This window comes from Amblyomma mixtum, chromosome 3, assembly GCF_055824585.1.
Source record: "Amblyomma mixtum isolate Tamu chromosome 3, ASM5582458v1, whole genome shotgun sequence".
NCBI classification, from domain to species: Eukaryota; Metazoa; Arthropoda; class Arachnida; order Ixodida; family Ixodidae; genus Amblyomma; species Amblyomma mixtum.
Window position 1 is genome coordinate 402,570,681 of NC_143014.1, and position 21,016 is coordinate 402,591,696.

At 45.8% G+C, this 21,016-nt stretch overlaps 1 pseudogene; it reads right to left on the reverse strand.

Annotated features, from left to right (window-relative positions):
- Positions 1-1,163: 1,163 nt before the first annotated feature.
- LOC149357400 (uncharacterized) overlaps positions 1,164-21,016 on the reverse strand; it is a 58,102-nt pseudogene continuing 38,249 nt past the window's right edge.

Genomic DNA, 21,016 nt, shown 5'->3' on the forward strand with positions numbered 1-21,016 from the left:
AACAGAACAAAAGTGTGCTTCAGTATGAGTAAAATCTTCTGGTTTATTTCATAAACTGTTTTGTTGATTGGCGAGCTACGTGCAAAGTGAGGTCATTTATTATATACCAGGTGCTTCTTTAGAAGGTCCAAAATTTATTTTAAAAAATGGGTAACTAACCTTGTATTAATTTTATCCCTGGGGCTATATTGGGGGATATGGCAGACACCAGTAATAGGCAGAAGGCTTCCATTCGCTCACTAAATTGCATATCTTAATTAAATTTTTATTTTCATATCATGTTGTATTTGCAGATTTGGAGCACCTCCTGCAAATACTATAGCCAAGCAAAAAAGATCTCTTTAAAAACTTACACCCTGACAGGCAACTTCACGCGCTAACACAGCGCCAGAGGACGCGTCCGACGTAGATCGCTCAAAAAAAAAAAAGTATACGCTTTGGGGCCGGACTGCAAGCGCCATGACTGCGCACATTGGGCGCTGACGAGGCGGCTATCAGGCAGGCCCCAGGCGATACCAAATTGAAAACGAACCGCCGCGCGCCCGTATACCAGAAACATCTGCAAAGAGTTTTCTGGGCGCTCCGAGCACGAAGAAAAATGTGCCGCGTATTACTCCCTATGTTCTCGCCAGTGAGGGCCACGCATTAATCCTAGAATATGTGAGCTCGAGCATAATTGAGTAAAGAGGCTGCATATAACGTCTTTTCACGTGCTCGCTTACCGAACGAAGTTCTCTGCTCACGCGCGGTGCGCAGTCTCCGGTTGTGAGGCGCACTTCGCGTCGCTCCAGCTCTTGCAGTATTATAGTAGCAGTTTAAGATTTTTATTCAGCCAAAAACTTTAGCGCCGAGCTCTGATATGAGCAATGCTGTACGAGATGCAGGATGCATGCCTGCAAGCATAACAGCTAAGCACTTATTTTGTAAGCTGCAGTTTGCTGCCGTCCTGACGTTCTCATTCCAGCGCCGTTCATCTCACTACTACCGAAAGTCTTGCATCCACGAAATTACGCGCCTACACTACATAGAACACCGGTTCGCGCAGTCAAATTCTCATAGAGTTAACACACAAATTCTTACCTCGAGCTTCCTCCTTTTCGCGAAAGCTGGCCTCGGTGGCGGTGACGAACTCCTGTGCGCGAAGAGACTGTATTGCGCCGGGTTTCAATCGAGCCGACTTTGTTGACAGGCCCAATGAACGCATTATCGACAGGCTCTGGTTATAGTCTTCATCACGAAAGTGGTCAAAGCACAGCATTGTAGTCTTTGAGGGCTTGAAATGCCTTCGCTTCACAGCAGCGACCCACCTCGCGGAAATCTTCTTATTTTGCGGGAAATAATGAAAGACCACATCGTCGCGGCCGCTGGTGTTAGTGCAGCCGAAGGCTGCGCAGAACGCCGGCATGATGGTCCCCCGCTTCACTCGATGCTGCACACGTTTCTGTACGTCACCACAAACATAAAAACGCACAAATACAGGAACATACGGCAGATCGAAGCAGCTTACGATGGCACGCACGCAGAAACAAACACGGTCGCGGAGGCTGCGAGGCGACGGAACACCAATGTTTACGTCACCACCCCACGGTTTCCGGTTTCGGCTCGCATCGTCAGGGTCATCAGCAGCGCTCGGCGGACAGCGGGGGGCGGAGCTACCGCGCAATTTTAAACCGCGATTACGTCGCTCCTAAGTGATTAATCTGCAAAAAAATTTCACCCGCATGATTTTTAAGGTTTCCACATCCATACGTGAGCATCTTAATGAATTCGAAAATCTCTTCAGCTTCCCTTTAAGGGTGCAAATCAGTTTGTCCCCAGACGAACACCCTTTGCACCCAATTGGGTGCTTGAAAAAGGGTGCTGAGAAAGGGTGCAGACATAAGCACCCTTAAAGGGTCAGTCTACTCACCAAGATGAGTGTATAAATAATGGCATATTCTGGTAGTTTGCACCCTATAACATCAATAACGAGGGGTCTGCGCCCGGTTTAGGCAGGAATTTATATTTTATTTCGGCGTTAAAAGTCGCGTAAAAAAGCATGGTGGCGACCCCAAACGTTCATTTTGTTCAAGAAAGTGGTAGTCTTTTTTTGTAGAAGCATAAGTGAATATACTACGTACCATTTGTATGCCCCAATGTCACAGAAACGCACGTTTTCTTCTAATAAACTGTAGAAGGCGTACCGCTCGCTTTTTCTGTAAATCACATCAATATTTATAGTTACACGTACGCAAAATGCAGGCACATTCCCACTTTTAGTTCAGCGTAGTCTAGCAGAGACGCAAAAATAAACTCAGCCTATAGTGGCGCCATCTGGTCGTCAGGAAGGGAACCATTGCTGTAAACAAACCGACTCTCCACTTAAGCCTAGGAGCCGCAGAATCGTCACTCTAATTATTAAAGTAAAGCAAATTTATCTCTTATATGTTTTCTTATAGGCGAGATGAGACGAAGCAAAAGACAGGCGCCCCATTTATGGCCAGTGAACGCTCTGAAAAAGGCAGCAACAACGAGAATTCTGTCCGAAGCGAGAGGTCCGGCTTCGACGGGCGCCGCCATGTTTGTCGCCGCACGGCGGAAATCCAGATGGTTGCCAGATGAGACTACCATCTCATACAGATGTGTTCCCACATTAATAAATTCTATTTTAAAATGTTCTACCGCACCCCTTGGCACCACAGCTGGCTAAACGGTAATTTGAGTAAAGAGCTATCGGTTGCCGCAAAGAAAATATGGTCAATAAAATTCAGTAGACTGACCCTTTAAGAAAGGGTGGACAGCATGAAATTTTAAAGGATGTAAAGGTTGCAACCTTACTAAAGGGTGCTATTTTAGCCACAACACCCTTCAAAATGGGTGTTGGAAAAGTGCTCCGCATTGATTCACCGAACAAGCAAAAGGCTAGGATTGATGCATGAGAGCAAATGTGCCCATATGTGTAGAACGGTCGAATCTGCAGACAGTGCTGGTTGACAGGCCACTGCTGGCAACTGCGATGCATTGCATGATGTTCTATAGCTACCCAGTTTTTTGGATCATGCATGCGGTGCATCAATCGACGGCCCCTCCATGCATGTGCTGGATATGCTTGGTCACCATCCAGACATGCCTGCAAGGAAAAATTTATTATGGCAAACAATGCTGACCACTTCAAAGGTAACATATACTCCCTTGACAAAGGCAGATAATACACATCATGCAGCATTGGGCCACATTTTCCTCATTTGGGGCATGTGCAGCACAGGGAGCCTTGTATATATGCATCTCAGAGTGGAGATGAGTGAGTGCATATGAGGCTGCAGTTTTGGCATAACAGAGCAAATTTATTAAAAACACCAAAAAACACTTCACACAATGCCACTACATACTGAAGAAAAATACACATCACCTCGACTATACTTAATTACTAGGGCCCGGAACTTTAGGTATATGCCTAAACATGCCTATAAATGCCTAAATGGGGGATTTTTGCACTTGCCTGCCTTTTTGGCATTTTTTAAGAAATAATACCTATTTGACCGTACTTGTTGCCTATAAATGCCTAAATCCGGCATTTCGGTCCTAGGTGCCGTTCTTCAATTTTTTAGACATCTTTCTAAGTACAGTGAAAGGCAGGCGCCGATGCACGCACAAAAGGCACAGGTCTAGCCAAACCTTTTTCTCGAAGTGTAACTGGCGCAACTAAGCAGGTTGTATATCTGCTTGAGTGTAACCCGACACCCGAACCGGCGCCGTCCAGCCGGCAACCGTAGCGTCAGCGCGCGCAAGACTAGCACACTCGCACGCTCACTGCTCGCTCGTCACTCGGTCGACTCTCGACCGCCTACTCCTCCACAAGGAAGGGCCACTTCTCTGCCTACCGCTTCCAAAACATGTGACATTGACTTGAGTGGCCTCACAAACTTTGCTTCGTCAGCGCTCTCCATTTCATTTCATATTGACATGCCGAAAGAAAAGGTATCGAGAGGCGCTCGTTGCAGGCACTGGGTTTCGCAGTTTGGAAATGCTTTTTCAACTGATGGAACTCTGCCGTTCTGCAAAGGGTGAGAAGCTTCAGTACCAAGAGGGAAGCGATGCCATGTAGCACAACACGTCGCTACCAACAAGCATATTGCAAACCTGAAGAGAACGACGGAGGGGACATCGCAGCTCCTACTGGCAGAGGCTTTCAGCAGTAGTTCGGCAGCAAAGGAATCGTCATTTGCCACAGAGTTGTGTCAAGCATTTTTGGAGGCAGATATCCTGTAATGGAAACTAACTAACAGTGGTTTTCGGATTTTTGTGGAAAAGTACACGAAGCAGCATGTTGCAGATGAATCAACGCTTCGTAAGAGATACGTGAAAGAGTGCTACGAGGATACTCCCACCAAAATCAGAGATGAAATTGGGTGTCAGTCGACGAAACCGCGGACGCTAGCGGACGGTATGTGGCCACCTTCATCGTCAGAACACTGAGCCCAGAGAAATCCAGACGAGCAATCCTGCTCAACTCAGATGTTCTTGAAAATTTCAGCCATTCGACGACAGCGCGTTTTTTCACTTCATGTCTGGAGCCTCTATGGCCAGAAAATATTCAGTATGAGATGATACTTTTGTTCGTTACGGATGGTGCATACTACATGTGCAAGGCAGGAATGGGACTGATGCTTTTATGCTGCAAGATGGTTCACCTGACCTGCGATGTCTATGAATTGCATCGTGTGGCCAAATGTGTCCGACTCTCTTTTCCCCAAGTAGATAAGTTAGTATCTAGCACAAAACAATTGCTGTTTTTAGCGCCACAGCACCTGACATTCCTCTGCCACCAAAGCCTGTTTTGACTCAAAGGGGAACATGGATAGACGCAGCAGTATAATAGACACTGCACTCTTAAGTGGTCTGATCTGTCTTTTAGGAAATCAAGGATGACGCTGCGCGTGTGATTAAAACAACACCTATGTTCCAGGAGGCGAGCGTGGAAAGTGACCTCACATACATCACTGCAAACTTCTAAACGTTTACAGAAAGGATGACAACGTTGGAAAAGGCCGGATTCTCAGTAGATGAATCATTGAAGGCAGTCGAAGAAGTACAGGCAGCACTTCGAAAACTGGAAGGAAAAGGCGCTACTATTCTACGAAGATGCAACAACTGGTAGATAAAAACAGAGACCTGGAAACAATTTCGCAAATCAGAGACCGTCTAGGTGGAGACGATACGGCCACATCACCTGAACGCCTGAGTCCCTGTGAACTCTTATGTTTTAGGTTCACCCCACTAACTTCATGTGACGTTGAAAGTAGTTTTTTAAACAACAAAGCTATGCTTAGCGAAAACCGAAGGAGCTTCAAGTTGAAAATCTGAGAATGTGCTTTATTGTCGCGTGATTCAATTGAGGACAGCGTACGCTCCGTGCTTGACTGACAAATCCTGTACTAATAAATAAAAAAGTATTATTCAAAGCGCCTATTTTTGCTTTATAGCACCTATTGCAATATTTTTTAGAGCCTAGATGCCTGCCTATTTCGAGGATCTTTAATGCCTAAATTTCCGGGCCCTATTAATTACACACTTTTTGCGACTTTATTGAGGAATTTTGTTGCCACCACCCTTGGTGTGCTCAGTGTGAGGCCAAGAAAAAGGCGCTCTAACACTACAAGCGTGTTGAATAACTTCCGGTCGTATTGAACATTAAAGAGCCAGTAGGCCGACAGAACAGCCGCCAGCCCCTCCTCTGCGTTTTTTAATCACAAACAGTTTTTCCCTATCCACCTTGATATGAAGAAATTCCGCCTCTTCAATGTGCCGTCCGGTGAAAACTATGCAAGGCGTTGCAGGAACACTCAAGTCCTGTGATGGCAAGAAATATTTCATTGTTAGAAACAGGCCACAAGAGATTAATTCAATCCCATCTCTCCATGCTTAAGTCACCCCCTTCGTAAAGTTATTTGTACGTTATACATTTTTTCAGTACAATACAAAGAATGTTAAGCTTCTCTTACATTTACACATGCAATTTTGGTTTATGTGCAACATTAATTTTTGGACCCCAACCAGCAGCACTCACAATTATTAGATGACAACTTCATTACCTTTATTTATTTATAATACATTTGCTAACCAAAATTACACCATTTCACTGAAGTAACTACATTGATATTAAGCTTCCTCTGTTCATTGCATCACAGTAAAGCTCAGCAACGTCTTAAACCAATGCTTTCAGTAAAGCCCATTAGTTCTACACATGCATTATAGCAGCACAAAATCAAGAAACTTACCTCCTCTCGCACAAACAAAGCTGAGAGCCCGTTCACTTCTTTCACATTTGCAGACAGTATCCGCAAAACCGCAACTGTTAGGATGTCTGTAAAAGCAAAACATTTACAGCAGACTTTCATTAATTCAAACTCGAAGGGACCCCAGGATTTTGTTTGAATTATCAGAAAATTTGAATTATTGGAAGTTCTCATATATATGACTCTGATCAAGATTACAGTGCACATTATAATTAATTATCCACTTAAATCATATTTTAAGCATTTCTACTTTAATTACACAATGAAAACAGCAGAGGTGAAGGATCCAGAACAAGTTTATTGGCAATCTATGGCTGACTAGACGGTTTGAAGAAATCATGAATTGTTGATTGCTTCTTCTTTGCATGTACATTAAGAACAAAGTTCTCTACTCCAGTAAGAGCAGCCAGTTCTTTTTGAGCATTTTCTGCTGCAGTGAGAAATTTGCGGACCTCAGCAATGTGGTGGAAGGCCTGTGCTGCTGTCACAGAGGATTGCTCTTCTGATTCCTCTTCACTTTCACTGCTGTAGTGTGCTGGCAGCACCTCAGCTACCAAGTCATCCAGAGTGTCTTCCCTGCACACGCAGAGGTTATCGTCAGCAGCCGCAAATTCACCGAGGTCAGTAGCTACGTTGTGTGCTTGGAGTGCAGAAAGCACTAGCCTTGCATCCTCGCTGTCCATTTGGAGGCAGTCTTCATTTCGAGCGCAGTCAGGCAAAGTATCACTGCTGTGGCCTGGTATGCGGAAGGCATGCTGGAAGCAGTTCCGTATCGTTGCTGACGTTACTGCACTCCATGCGTCAGATAGCATTCCCACAGAAGACAGCAGTGTTAAGCTGTACGACATGGAACTGTCCATGCATATTAGCATCCTCTTAAGGAGTAGCTTCCTGTAGTTTGTCTTAAGACATTTGATTACCCCTTGATCCAGGGGCTGGAGGACAGCAGTTGTGTTTGGAGGGAGGAATTCAAGACGAATTGCCTCCAGCCCCTCCACGTCACCGTGAGCGGGACAATTATCAAGAATTATCAGCACTTTTCTTTTATCGCGCTGGAATAGCACGTCAAGTTTCCGCAGCCAATCTTCAAACAAAGATTGCGTCATCCACGCACGTGTATTTGCTGCATAGGAAACAGGTAGAGTTCGGACGCCTTTGAAGCACCTCGGACATTTTGATTTGCCCACAACGAAAAGTTCAGGCTTGTGGCTACCATCCATATTGGCACAAACCATGACAGTGAGTCGCTTCTTGCTCAGCTTTCCGCAGCAGAGTTGCGCGTAGGTCCGCCATCTTGCCTGCCAAGCAACCGAAGTTATGCGGCGAAGCCGCACTCCGTTTCTGCAGGCGACATGCCTAGCGCATCACCGATCGACCGTGGGCGCTTTTCCGAGGTTTTTAAAGCACTTTTTCGATTGATCGCAAACAAAAAGCCTCTAAAAAGCTGACTGCGTAACCCAGTAAACAAATGTAGCCAAGAAAAAACGGTGCTCTAGCGCGCGACGTGAGCTGCGGCAGCAGGCGATTCCCACAGTCACCTTCCCCGAACTATTTACCTGATAACCTAAGGGCAGACTCAGTATTCTAAATACACCGTGCAAATGCAGCATTCATTCATCTGTGCAGCAACATTTATTCACCGGACCTGCGTTAAAAAACCTGTTTATAGTCTCCTTTACTATATGAAACCCTGCAAAAAGTTATGAGCCGGAACTATAGAAAGGACAGTATAAAAATCCAAAATACAGTTCACTCGAAACTGGATGAACGTTACCATCTGAAGTAAACAATCAGATGCCTAAACATGTTTCCCTCGATTAAAAATGGTTTGCCATTCAGGTTATATGCCAACAGGGATAAATACGCAACGCAGAGCTCTATTTTAGCGTTTCAACAGTGTACACGAAAAAGCGCAGAGCCGCAAGTCCACCCTGTTTTCGGTAAAGAAACCTCAATGCAACTTTTAGAAAAAAAAACAAACAAAAGGCGTGAGCTACGCACGCTAGACACCCCCACAGCAGCGAACGTAAACAGCCGTTGGATAGCGGATCCGCTTCGAACTTGGCCGGCTGTCAGTCCAGTTCGCTGCAGCGGCGGCCGGCCTACGTCATCAGCGCACGTGTTTCTGGCCGGATGGGCAAAACATGCACCGTACCGAGGAGGCTCTCACAGGGAGAAGAAAGGCTGCAGGGCGTCTCGAATCGGGAAGAGAGGCGGCGGGGAGCACTCGACACCGGTAAAACCGGTTCAGAACCGAAAGTGAACGATTTTGCCCATCGAGCGCCGTCTTCTCCGCAGTACACGGTTGCTTGGACACCACGTGATGGCGCTCTACCAATGGAGTCGCGAGCGCCGTTTATCAAACAGACGCGCAACTCTGCTACCTTTGGTAGCATATACAGTAACTCTACTTTCCGCCGGTGCAACGCTCCCCCTTGCGACACAATGTTTGCTGAGGCAGGCACTTGAAGAAAAGTCCCATTTCGTCAGCATTATAAATGTCAGCTGGGGAGTATTCAAGAAGTAGGCTCTGAAGACGCGTCTGCTGCCAATCGGTAGTAACCGCCTCATTGACCGCTGCCGCTTCCCCACTTACTGTTTTGAAAGTGAGGCCATGTCGCTCCTTGAATCGCGACACCCATCCGTCACTACACTTGAAATCTTCAATTCCAAAGCGCAGAGACAGTTGTTCGGCCTTCTCTCGCAGGATCGGTCCACTTACAGGTAGATTACAGCTCCGAGCGTGCTTAAGCCAAAGGAGAACCGCCTTCTCAAGCTCCGGATGCGCCGCCTCCCTAAGCCTTTTTCTGTCCGGAGCGAAACGGCTTGCGTTGTTTCGCAGCTTGTCTTTCGCTTTCACAATCGTTGTCAACGTACTTTTGGTGATCCCATATTTCAATGCCACGGAAGTCTTCTTCACTCCAGCCTCAACTTCTTCTGTGGCTGCCAATTTTTCTTTTACAGAGAGCGTCCGATACTTCCCTCGCGGAGACATGGTGCTACCGACGCGGGCAACCGACGAGGGAAAGAAAAGCACGGGCGGTCAAGTGATTCGGAATCGGCCGATGCTACTCGCGTCACTTTCGCACCCTTTTTTGTTTTTTTTTCTCCTGCTCTTTGTTTTTATATCAGTGGCCGCAGTTTTGAGCGTTTTGACAAGCGCAGGTGGACAGTTGTTTTTTTTCCACAAGTTTTGAGGGTTATGTGTTGTTTTATTTCGAATTTCCTCCATTGAACTGGCTAGCAAGCCACAGAAATTTGAGCAGCAATGCGCCCTTCGGGAGGTTTTTGTTTCGTTTTTAACGTTTGTTTGTTAGGCTCTTCTTTGCTTTTTTCTCTTTTTAATGTCATAGTGCGCTTATTTTCACATTTTCCACTGTTGAAGTGATATAAGAACTGAGATTTTTCACCAGTGGCGGCAACGATAGCCGACAATTTTCCGGTATGGACAAGCAAAAAGTACAAATTAACCGAATTGCGGTGTTTGAATTAAGTGGCCTTAAATACATTGAAAACATGGCGAACCAACCAAAAATTTGATTTTTGTTTGAATTAACCGAAAGTACGAATTATCAGTTTGAATTATCGCGAGTCTACTGTATAGGGAACGCTTCAATGCATTTTTTTAGTATCTTCCTAAAGTTTCCTAATTATGTGACAACGGCTGTTTAGAAAGTGATTTGTCCTGTAACCTGTGCCCACAAGTAATGGAACATTGCTGCTAGGTTAACAGTATATTATTTATGTCTGCTGCATCATGAAGGCCATTCCAACGGGTCTTCAGATATTGTCTAGTGCTTGACACAGTGCAAAACGTTCCTTATTTACACATGTAACTCTGCTATATTACAACAGTTTATTTCTGTTCCGTACACCAAGCAACATGCCATCAAATTCTTTCCATTCAGGACCAGACACGAGTTGCAAACATCGAAAGAACCAAACCTTTAAACATGGATGAACTCTACTGCTATGCCTATAAGATGAAACCCTGCAAAAATAATTTGCTACACAGTGTACGTATTAAATATACCAATAAAGCCTTTGTAACACTACTCACGTCGCGTTCGCAGCCTCTCTGGTGCCATTTCTCCAGCACTTCGGAGAGATTCCATAATGCTTGCTTCACAAGCAATCAGCTGCATATGTGCTAATTTTACAATTTTGTCGATCCCTTCTGCTATGGTTGCTGAAGGGTTGACCTTTGTCAGTTTGTGAAAGTCGCTGCAAAACTGAAAAAAAATATAAAAGTGCTTTACAACAAGGCCCCAACACATACAAAGCAGTGATTTTACTTTATAATGGCATCAACTGAATATAAGGCAAGGAACTGACAAATGTGCAGTTCAAACAACCACTCTGACCACACAAAATACTAACACAACCTCATTTCTGGAGGTGCACTTGGGCCTGAAAACTTTGATTCACACACGAAAGAAAACCAAAAGTTATGGTGCTGACAGTTTAATCTTGGCACAAGCACAGCCTTCGTGACACAGCAAATGAGTCTTCTGCCCAAATGCATTTGAGCACTAGTTTTCTCTACATCAATTTTTTGGAAGCAGTAGCTGACCGTTTTTTTGTACTACAAAAAACATGAGTTCGTAGAAGAGATGTCAAATCTCAAGAAATTTTGAAAGCTAGGAAAAAGGCAATTCTTTGTTTTCTTCCCCAGAAGAATGCAACATTTGGAAAAAAAAGCGATAAAGCACATTTTCATTCAACAACTTATCTTGCAAATCAGAAATAAGTAAAGAATTTTGTTGGCACCAGAGCAAAGCTACTGCAAATCCTTTTGAGGAAAACTTAGTGGCAATGCATAGAAACCAGTTGATGCAAAGCGCAGCATCAGTCTACCAAGCATGACATTTCAGTGACTAACGTTCGGCCGCCGATTCCAAGGTCGGCAGTTCGACCCCGGCCACTGTGATTGTATTTCAATGGAAGCGAAGTGTAAAAACGTCCGTCTGCTATGGGATGTGAATGATATTAAAGAATCCCCGATGTCCTAAATTAATTCGGAGCCCTCCAATACCGCGTACTTCAAAGCCCTGACTTGCTTGAGAACATTCAATCTCATAATCAAAAGAGTATACCAGGGCCACTGAAGTCTGCTTTAGTGGAGAAATGCAAAAGCAATGTGCACTACTGCTGTTTCTGTTGGTGCGTTTGTGCAATTTAGTTCGCAGTGGCCACCAAACCGCACACCATTCAGAGCTCCTCCATGGGCCAATCCCCATACTATATGCAGAATTAGACATTCTCTACTGGACGTTCACAGACGCCGGTGAGAGCTCATGCCACTGCCAGTGCAGTGGTGCAGCAGTTAAGCGAAGCTCCAATGCATTGGCAAGTAGCTCTGCCTGCCACAAGCACCCATACGGATCATGCCTCCCATGTTGCCCTCCTACTAGGAGTGCGCACTTTCTGTTCACACACTTGACGCACAGAACACTGCGTCATGAGCCAAGAAATGCTTTCGCATTAAAAATGGCAGTCATTTCCTCGGCTAGGCAAAGTCAAAGCAGCGTGGTAGTTCGAGCTGCTTTTATTGATATGCTTCGTTTTGTTTCACTTGGTTTTGCATCTTAAAACGTTGCCACGCTGAGGAGTGTAGGGTGTGTCTTCCTTCATGGGCTACACCCCCCACCCCAGCCCCAAGCTTACAACCTGATTACCACCTGCGTGGTGGTTCTTGCTTACTATGTTGTTAGTACCTGCCCGGTGATTACTACTTAGTCACCTGAATGTGTGACATCAGCATAAATTACCCATAGTGCGTCCCCCACAGGAGGTAACGCAGTGAGCCCTGGCTTATGAAACACACAACAGCTAAATGCAGGAACTGCTAGTAGAAGTGTAGTAGAAGTGCTAGAAGAAGAGTAGCAGTAACAAAATTATTGCATCACTATGACGTCATCACTAGGGAAAAAAAATGTATGCTCATGAACCTTTTCTTGCATTAAGGTTCGAGAGCATGTAGGTACACAACGCTTTGTATGCATTCCCCCCGTAAAGCAGCTCAGTGTGCACATTACCGAACTGTGACCAGTTTTTTTTTTCACAGCCCGCAATCTTGGAATCAGCAGCCAAGTGTCAAACCCACTGAGCCACTGTGGCAGCACCACAACCAACCGCTGTACTCAACGACATTATACTACAAAACACACTGATCATGTTACTCCACCGCAACCTTCATAGCCCCAAATCCACAGGTGCAGCATATGCACTCAATTACTCATGACTTTTTGTTTCCCTTATGTCTGTTGGCAAGTCTGCCTACTCATTTTTTTTTTACTCTACGTGATTACACGTGGACACACCTGCTCACATCGCAAGTCTGCCACGGCTGCAACTACAGTAGACTCGCGATAATTCAAACTCTGATAATTCGTACTTTCGGTTAATTCAAACAAAAATCAAATTTTTGGTTGGTTCGCCATGTTTTCAATGTATTTAAGGCCACTTAATTCAAACACCGCAATTCGGTTAATTTGTACTTTTTGCTTGTCCATACCGGAAAATTGTCGGCTATCGTTGCCGCCACTGGTGAAAAATCTGTTCTTATATCACTTCAACAGTGGAAAATGTGAAAATAAGCGCACTATGACATTAAAAAGAGAAAAAAGCAAAGAAGAGCCTAACAAACAAACGTTAAAAACGAAACAAAAACCTCCCGAAGGGCGCATTGCTGCTCAAATTTCTGTGGCTTGCTAGCCAGTTCAATGGAGGAAATTCAAAATAAAACAACACATAACCCTAAAAACTTGTGGAAAAAAAACAACTGTCCACCTGCGCTTGTCAAAACGCTCAAAACTGCGGCCACTGACATAAAAACAAAGAGCAGGAGAAAAAAAAAAGGGTGCGAAAGTGACGCGAGTAGCATCGGCCGATTCCGAGTCACGTGACCGCCCGTGCTTTTCTTTCCCTCGTCGGTTGCCCGTGTCGGTAGCACCATGTCTCCGCGAGGGAAGTATCGGACGATCTCTGTAAAAGAAAAATTGGCAGCCATAGAAGAAGTTGAGGCTGGAGTGAAGAAGACTTCCGTGGCATTGAAATATGGGATCACCAAAAGTACGTTGACAACGATTGTGAAAGCGAAAGACAAGCTGCGAAACAACGCAAGCCGTTTCGCTCCGGACAGAAAAAGGCTTAGTGGCTGAGAAGTGCGCCCGATGATAGTGCAACCAAAAGGACGCATTGAAGAACACAAGCTGCAAAAAGTGCGCTTTCAGAGGCAAGCCGTGCAAGTTTCCCGAACTGGAAGAAGAGTTGCTCTGCTATGTGACGGAAGTGTGGAACAGTGGCTATGCATTGACAGCGGACATGATGCGCAACTTCTTGTGGGATGAGCATGCGCACAGCACCAGCTCGGAGTCTGAAGACTACGCGAGTGATGATTGAATGTATAATAAGTGCTGTTCACTCCCTGAATGGTGTGTTTTTACATACAATTTTTTTTTCGCACATTGTGTGTATGGGCCGCACCCCAAAAATTGGCCCATCTGAAAAAAAGCCTTTATATGGTATATAAAGACATTACCAAAGGCCCCGGCCAAGAGTTTAAGGCACCAACCTGAGTCCACTGCACCTGCTGGCTGTCATCCTCAGGCAGCAGCCGTGCCAAGGCAATGCACGACAGACAGGCCGCATCAGGTGTCAGCCCTTCCACTGCTGCCAGCAGGGTGTCCTCCAGGGCAGTGATGTTCCAGCTCTGGCCCTGGGCAAGGGAGGCAATGTGGCGCCAATGTCAGAGCACAGATCAATGGCTGAACCACTTTGTCCCACAACAGCATAGCTGCTGCTGCTGCAACTAAAGGTGGTGTCAACCTTTTACACACCGGCTGTCAGTAAATATGTCCTAGCTTTCAAAGTGCCAATGTCCATTCACATTTTCCCACTGCAGCTGTGAGACAGATGATGCACAGCAGGCAATGTTGCCTCCAAACACTAGAGAAACAAGCCTCACGAAAGTTTACCTTCCATATTGAAGGCCAGGCCCAGTATGGAGACATGGGAGATCTGGCAGGTGCAGCATGGAGACACAGGAAGGTAAACTTTGTACATTATGTACCAACCCCCTGAAGTGCAGGACCAATTTCAACATGGTCTTTCCAGCCAGCAATCTGCTTCCTGTGAAGTTGTGCATAACAAACCATTGCCTTAAGTCGGGGGCCACTGTCAGTGTCTCCTTGTGTATTAGACCCATGTCAACCTGGCCAAAAGGGGAGAGGCATGAAGCAGCTCAGAGGTACAAGAAGGAAATCAAAAATCACTACGTCACCGGGCCAAGATATACAGGTGTCCACAAATGGTTTCGGAACATGACAAAAAACAAAAAAATGCTCAACTGCTTGGCTCTCTAGGCACGAAGCCTGGAACTAAAGGATGTGCTCTTCACTTTCCTGTGGTAGCTGCAGATTGTAACCCTATATAGGATCAGGCCATCCCTCCAGGCAGTGATTAAATTGAGCTTCTGTTATGGCATCCGTGTTCCAAAAACTTCTTTGGGCACCTGAACTTATAGGTCAGGAAGGCGTTCCCTGCCGGCAACATCAAAGAGCTATTAAGAAAGCATCTGCCAGATCAAGAAGTGGCATACTGTGGCAATCTAATACTTTCACTTGCAATCTAATCTAACGCAGCCAATCCAGAGAAAGCCCTTCCAAAAAGATCATCTGAAAGCACATAATACTTTAAGCTACAATAGTGTTCATCTTTTTTCCTTTTCCTCCTCCAGTTGTGTGTCCGGCAGAGCACACAGTGACATATGGCCCACCATGGCCACATCACTCTGCATACTTGTGTGTAGGAGTGTACAAATATTCGACAATTTTGAAGATTCAATCGAATAGCACAGTATTCAATATTCGCTTCAAACCAAATTTTCAGTATCCGAAATTTCGAAGTATTCGTCTCGTGCGAATAGTGTTTCTGGGATGCTTGCCCGCTTGCTTTATGTGGTTCCGGTTTTCAGTATTGCCGCATAGATGGCTTTTTTTTTATCGCGCTTTCAAAGCTTGGGGGTCAGTCAATATGGAAATCACAGCCAGGTCAGGGTGTGAGCCCAGCTACAAACTAAAGAAAAAAAGAGGTCCACACGCTATTGCAGAAAATTTTGCGTTCTGGCCATCTTCGAGCCTCCGCACTAAGGTAGTTGCTGCCGTAAGTCGCGTCACTGCCACCGTGTCAAGGCAGACGCACTGAAGGAAGAACACAGCAGACAATCGTCTAAGCTCCAAACCAAGAAACCTCAATTTATTGTCAGCAAACCCTTTATATATTCTGGCTGGTGGTGACATTATCGACGAGCTCGGACGCAGCAGGTATGCGAACGTCCTGGCCGCATTCATCGGATCGCTAGTTCAGTCCGATGGAACTCCACAGCATATTATTTGAAGAAAATCACTATTTGCTTCGAACCAAAAAACCACTATTCGCACACCCCTACTTGTGTGTACTTGTGTTATTCCTCACGCTGGCATTTCCACATCAGCCCTGTCCTTTTTTCCACCTCTCTTGACTCACATGTTTGTTTTTGCCTGCTCTTTATTTTGCAAGGTTACAATGAAAGGGTGCCAATCACAGATAAAACTAGACAAATCTCAGACAGAAGACTACAAAAGGTGCAGATTTCAATGAAGAACACGAACACTGCACGCACACAAATTCACACGCCCCTCACTTGACAGCTATACCACCAACAGCAGCCATTTTCAGCCCCATGGCAGCAGGTGGCACAGCTTCTGTGCCCAGCTAACTTGTGCCATTCTTATATGAATAAACAAATGCATGGGGCAGCCAGTGATGCCCGCACCTTTCCGAGGTCGAGGAAGCCCTTGCTCTGAAGCACCTGGTCAAACTCCGGAGACATGAGGCCAACGCAGTCCTGCAGCAGGCGGTTGGCCAGAGAGAGTGCCGACTCTGCCCATCGCACCCGGGGCAGGGTCACAGAGAGGCGCTCACAATTCAGAGCCATGTCAATGGCCGTCTCCGCTGTCTGCACATGGAGAAACAACGGCCAGCCCAGTCACAGGGTCCACAACAACAGTAAGTGCACGCTGATTCTGTCCAATGCAGCTAGTAGCCATTTTTTAACTTATCTAAACAAAAAAAAATTTTCAACAACTGGTACAAGAAAGAATGCAACAAGCCAACAAGATAAAGAAAATCTGGCAACAATATGAAGCAACAACTTTGAAAAAGAAAAAAAAAGTTAAGAATAAACAAGCAATAGCATGAACTTTCATGACAGTCACAACAGAAGCAAACGCTTTCTGAGACATTAATTGTTTAAAGGAACTGACTGTGCAGCATGTATTGCTAACCACATAGGCTGGCTATGTCAAATAAATATTACCTACAAGTCTTCATGAAGCTGTCAGCTCTCACGTAAAAAGGAGGGGAAAAAAATAAAATTTAAGCTGTCTACTTCACTGTTGGCTTGTCAATTAGCAGAAATGAACCAGAGCATGACTTGCGTTAGTCTGACAAACTCAGCGTTTAAAAGCAAAGCAAAGGGCTAAAAAAGAACGCCCGAATTAAACAACTGATTGGTGGTATTTAGGGTTTAATGTCCCAAAGCTGCACATGGGCTAGGAGAAACAGTAAGAAAGGGGTCCCGGACAGTTTTGACCCCCTGAAGTTCTTTAACGTGCAATGACATTGCACAGTACACGGGCGCCTTGCAAAGCAACCACCGGGCGCCTTGAAAAGCAACCACCATGACTGGGGATGTACCAGCATCCTCAGGCTCAGCAGCCAAGTTACTTGCATTCAGCAAACACCTAGGCATCCCCCAAAGCAACTTTAAGTACTTCCACACAAACTGATTTTGCAAAGTTACAAATAGGGCTAGTTGGTATCGCAACCAACATGATTGGAAGCACTAGGTAGTTAAATGGCACAGCCAGAACACAATTTGTAGGGTGCACATGTTACATGCCGGGCAGTCATCTATGAAACGGGCAGTAGCTGCTATTTTTTCAACTCCTATGTTAACTTGTCTGCATAAAATACCTAGCCTGGAAGGTGTTAAACAGCACTACATATGATGAGCTTGGAGAAACACTACGAAACAGCACTCACTCTCAGCTCATTTTTTTTTACTGCAGGATCTATAGAACAGTACCTCAAAGTGTGGATGTCTTTCAGACTTTTTATATTAAAAGTGCATTCTCCATGCCTGGCATATATATATTTGCTATTAATTTGTGAAGCAATAAAGTGGTATACACAGCAAACCCTATTAACTGGGATTCTTAAAACGGAGAAAAACTGCAAGATAGATGGCATTTCAAGAAAGTTAAGTACTGAAATTTTTAGTGTTCCAACTGTGCATTGTGAAGATTTAGACATTTCGTCAAGCTTTAATTTTTAGTGTGAAATCCCCCTTGCAAGCTGAGCACTTAACTACAGTCGACGACCGATTTTTCGGACTCTCTAGGGACCGCGAAAACGACCGAAAAATCGGGCAGTCCGGAAAACCAAATTTCACCGAAAAAATCACGAACCTATTACCACTATGCCGGAGAAAGCGGCCAATTGTATTGCACACATTCTAAAGCTCCTCATGACTATATTTCGCCGCGCGAAATACCGTATAAACGCGTATAAGGGCCGCACTTTTTTTTTTCCAGATTCGAGGGCCAATTTTTGGGGTGCGGCCCATACACGCGATATGTGAAAAAAAAAATTTTAAGTAAAAACACACCAACCAGGGAATGAGCGACATTTATTCCACGTTCAATCGTCACTCGCGAAGTATTTAGACTCCTGAGCTGGTGCTGCGCTCTGGTGCACGCTCATGCCAAAAGAAGCCGCGCAGCATGTCCGCTGTCAACGCGTAGCCGTTGTTCCGAAATTCCATCACATAGAGGAGCAGCTCTTCTTCCAGTTCAGGAAACTCGCACGGCTTGACTCGGAAAGCGCGCTTTTTGCAGCTTGTGTTTCTCTTTTGGTTGCACCATCATCGGACGCACTTCTCGGCCACGTCGAATTTCCCGCCCGCCGCACGCTTACCGACCGCGTTCGAGAGCTAACTCCCAGCCGTGTAGCTTAAGGTGCTTGCCAACGTGCTAAAACTGTGAAGCTCGGCGGCAGCACGCGAAAGCCACTATCACGGCGAACGCGCTAACACGCATGCTAACACGCCATGAAAGGCTGGAGCTGGCGATACTGATGCCGATGTGAACAGCGGAAAATCGCGACCGAGAAAAATGTTGATGATAATGATCACGGCGCCATCCATAGCTGGCACTTGGAAGCTCCGGTGCGCGCGCGTGGCCTCCGCGAACGGCGCAGCGCCGGAGCAGATCGCGGCCGCGATAAGATCCGGCGGCGCGCCCGAAGCGCGCTTCGATCGCGGAGGCCACAGCGTGCGCATAGCCTCCACGATCAAACGCTCCGTGATCGTATTCGCGTTCCATGTTCGGGACTAATGACTCGGCACAGATGAGTTCCGTGAACTCAGACTACGGTTCAAGTTCGTGCGGCGGAAAACATTCAGGGACAGTACGAATTCGAAAACACGCGAGCGCAATGTGCTGACTCGCGCAGAATTTCAGCGTCGCAAGAGGCTCCCTTTAAGCTTGAATTTCGTTTTGTTTGATCAAGTTTTCGATATCTCCTGCAGTCTGAATTAATGAGGTTCCACTGTACACATTATATGGCGGCTTGGGTACTGGCGGCGAGTGCGAACGAGGTCCGAAAAATCGAGTGGTCAGTTGCGGTGCGTCCGAAATTTCAAGCGCTCTTACACATTGGCTCTATGGGCCATATCGCGGTGCCGCGAAAAAGTCCGAATAATCAAGCATGTCCGAAAAATCAGGCGTCCGAATTTTCGGTCCAGCAGTACAGCAGTACAAAAAACAGAGCAGAAAAAAGAGAGTACACGATTTTGTTGTTAACGCGACACAGGTAGTGGCAGATTCAGTACACAAGGCTGAAACCAGTATGGAAACCTGTGAATAGGCCTACCAAATCTGGCTTGATGTTACATAACTGATGAAAATAAGTATAAAACACTGGGAAGAACTGGAACAGCACACCCATTACAAGGTATTGGTAATGCTTGATTTCAATCACTATCAGCATCACTTCTCCATTATTGTTTATCTGTTAACAATAACGTCATCACAGTCGAGCCCACTTATAACAAACTTGACGGTTGTGCAGAATGCGTTCATTGTATCTGAGGTTCATAGCAAATGGACTTCCCATGTTACAGCCAAAAATACAAAGTCGTACAGTGTAAACCCTCTATGTGCGTCTGTTTACTCAAACTAGGCCCTATTACGGCGCTTTCCAAGCTCCCAAGCACAGACACATGTACGCTCCTCACAGATATCCTTGCTACCAACAAGCTGATTTAGGGACGCGAGATGATTAATCATGGTAGAAGCATTCGCAGTAGCAGGTGGTATGTCATTCTTCTAGTCATTGCCATCATCAGATTCCTGGCAGAGCAAGAGTTCTCGTACTTCGCATACTACTACTTTCATCAGTGTATGGCTTTCCAATGTTGGCGTCATCCACACCAACGAAATATCCCCATGCAACACCAGATCAGGCCAGCTGCGTATCAACAATGCGCAGCTACAAATGCACATGTCCAATAACATTGTGTTCGACAGCATCCTCCATCGTTCTTAGGTCCCCAAACGCGCTGCCTTACAAAAGAAATTCTTGATGCACCCCGCAATCAGAAACACTCACGTGACCTTATCATTCCATCGTGGGGAGCAGAGAAATTCGAACAGGGACGCCACAGCATCTGGTCAGTCGACTGCTATCATCAGTATGTACTGGTGACGTACCGCTGGACAGGACACCTTGAGCATGTGAATTATGCCTTTGTCAAGTGGCTGGCCTTGCTCATCGCTTTTGGCGACCGAAGAGCATGGTCACCGCGGTGAGGGAAGGCAGCACGTGGTGCGTCGCACGGTTGTCGAGCACGAGAAGGACCATTCTATTTTTTTCCGAAATGTCATCATAAAACTCGACAAGCCACTTGACGCACAAGTTGCCTGTTATCCCCATGCCTCCTCTAAACTTATGCTAGTGACACTCTTCGAAAAAAATAGAACGAAAAAAAGTCATGCACCATTCAGGCTTTTGTGTCATGCACGTAGCGTACGAAAATGCAGCTTCCAAAGCACTGCGCCTTGCAAGTCTTCCCGATGACAAATGGCGAGCACCGGTCGCTGCCTTTCATGCTTGTTCACAGAAAGCCGCTAATGCGAAGCTTGCTCCACTTTCCACCAGCGCTAAGTGTCTCTTTTCAAGGCGCGCGTTTTTGACGGCCGCATCCGATAAAATGTTTTGTTGGCACTTCATATGCCCTGTATTTCTCTTTTACTGATGATTTTACTGTTCATGCTTTTTTTGTGTTGGCGCATTATTTTCATAGGTAGAGGAGCGCTGCCAGAGCTGATTGCGGAGGTCACGGTGGCAGGGAGAGAGTGACGCAGCGATTATAACGCTTGTCGCTCTCCGCTCCTGCAAGAAGTGCTGTTTTTCGACTGCGGGCCGAGTACAGCACCTAATCGTTCGCTGTGACCAAGTTGTGCAGCCACAGGTGTTCGTTGTATATCAGATTCAATGCGATTGCTCTAATGCACATTTTGACAGTAGCACCACCCTTGTTCGTAATAAGCGAGTGTTCGTTATAACTGCGGCCATTATAGTAAGTGGGCTGGACTGTATTTCATTATTAGCACAAAATAAATTGTCCACAGTCT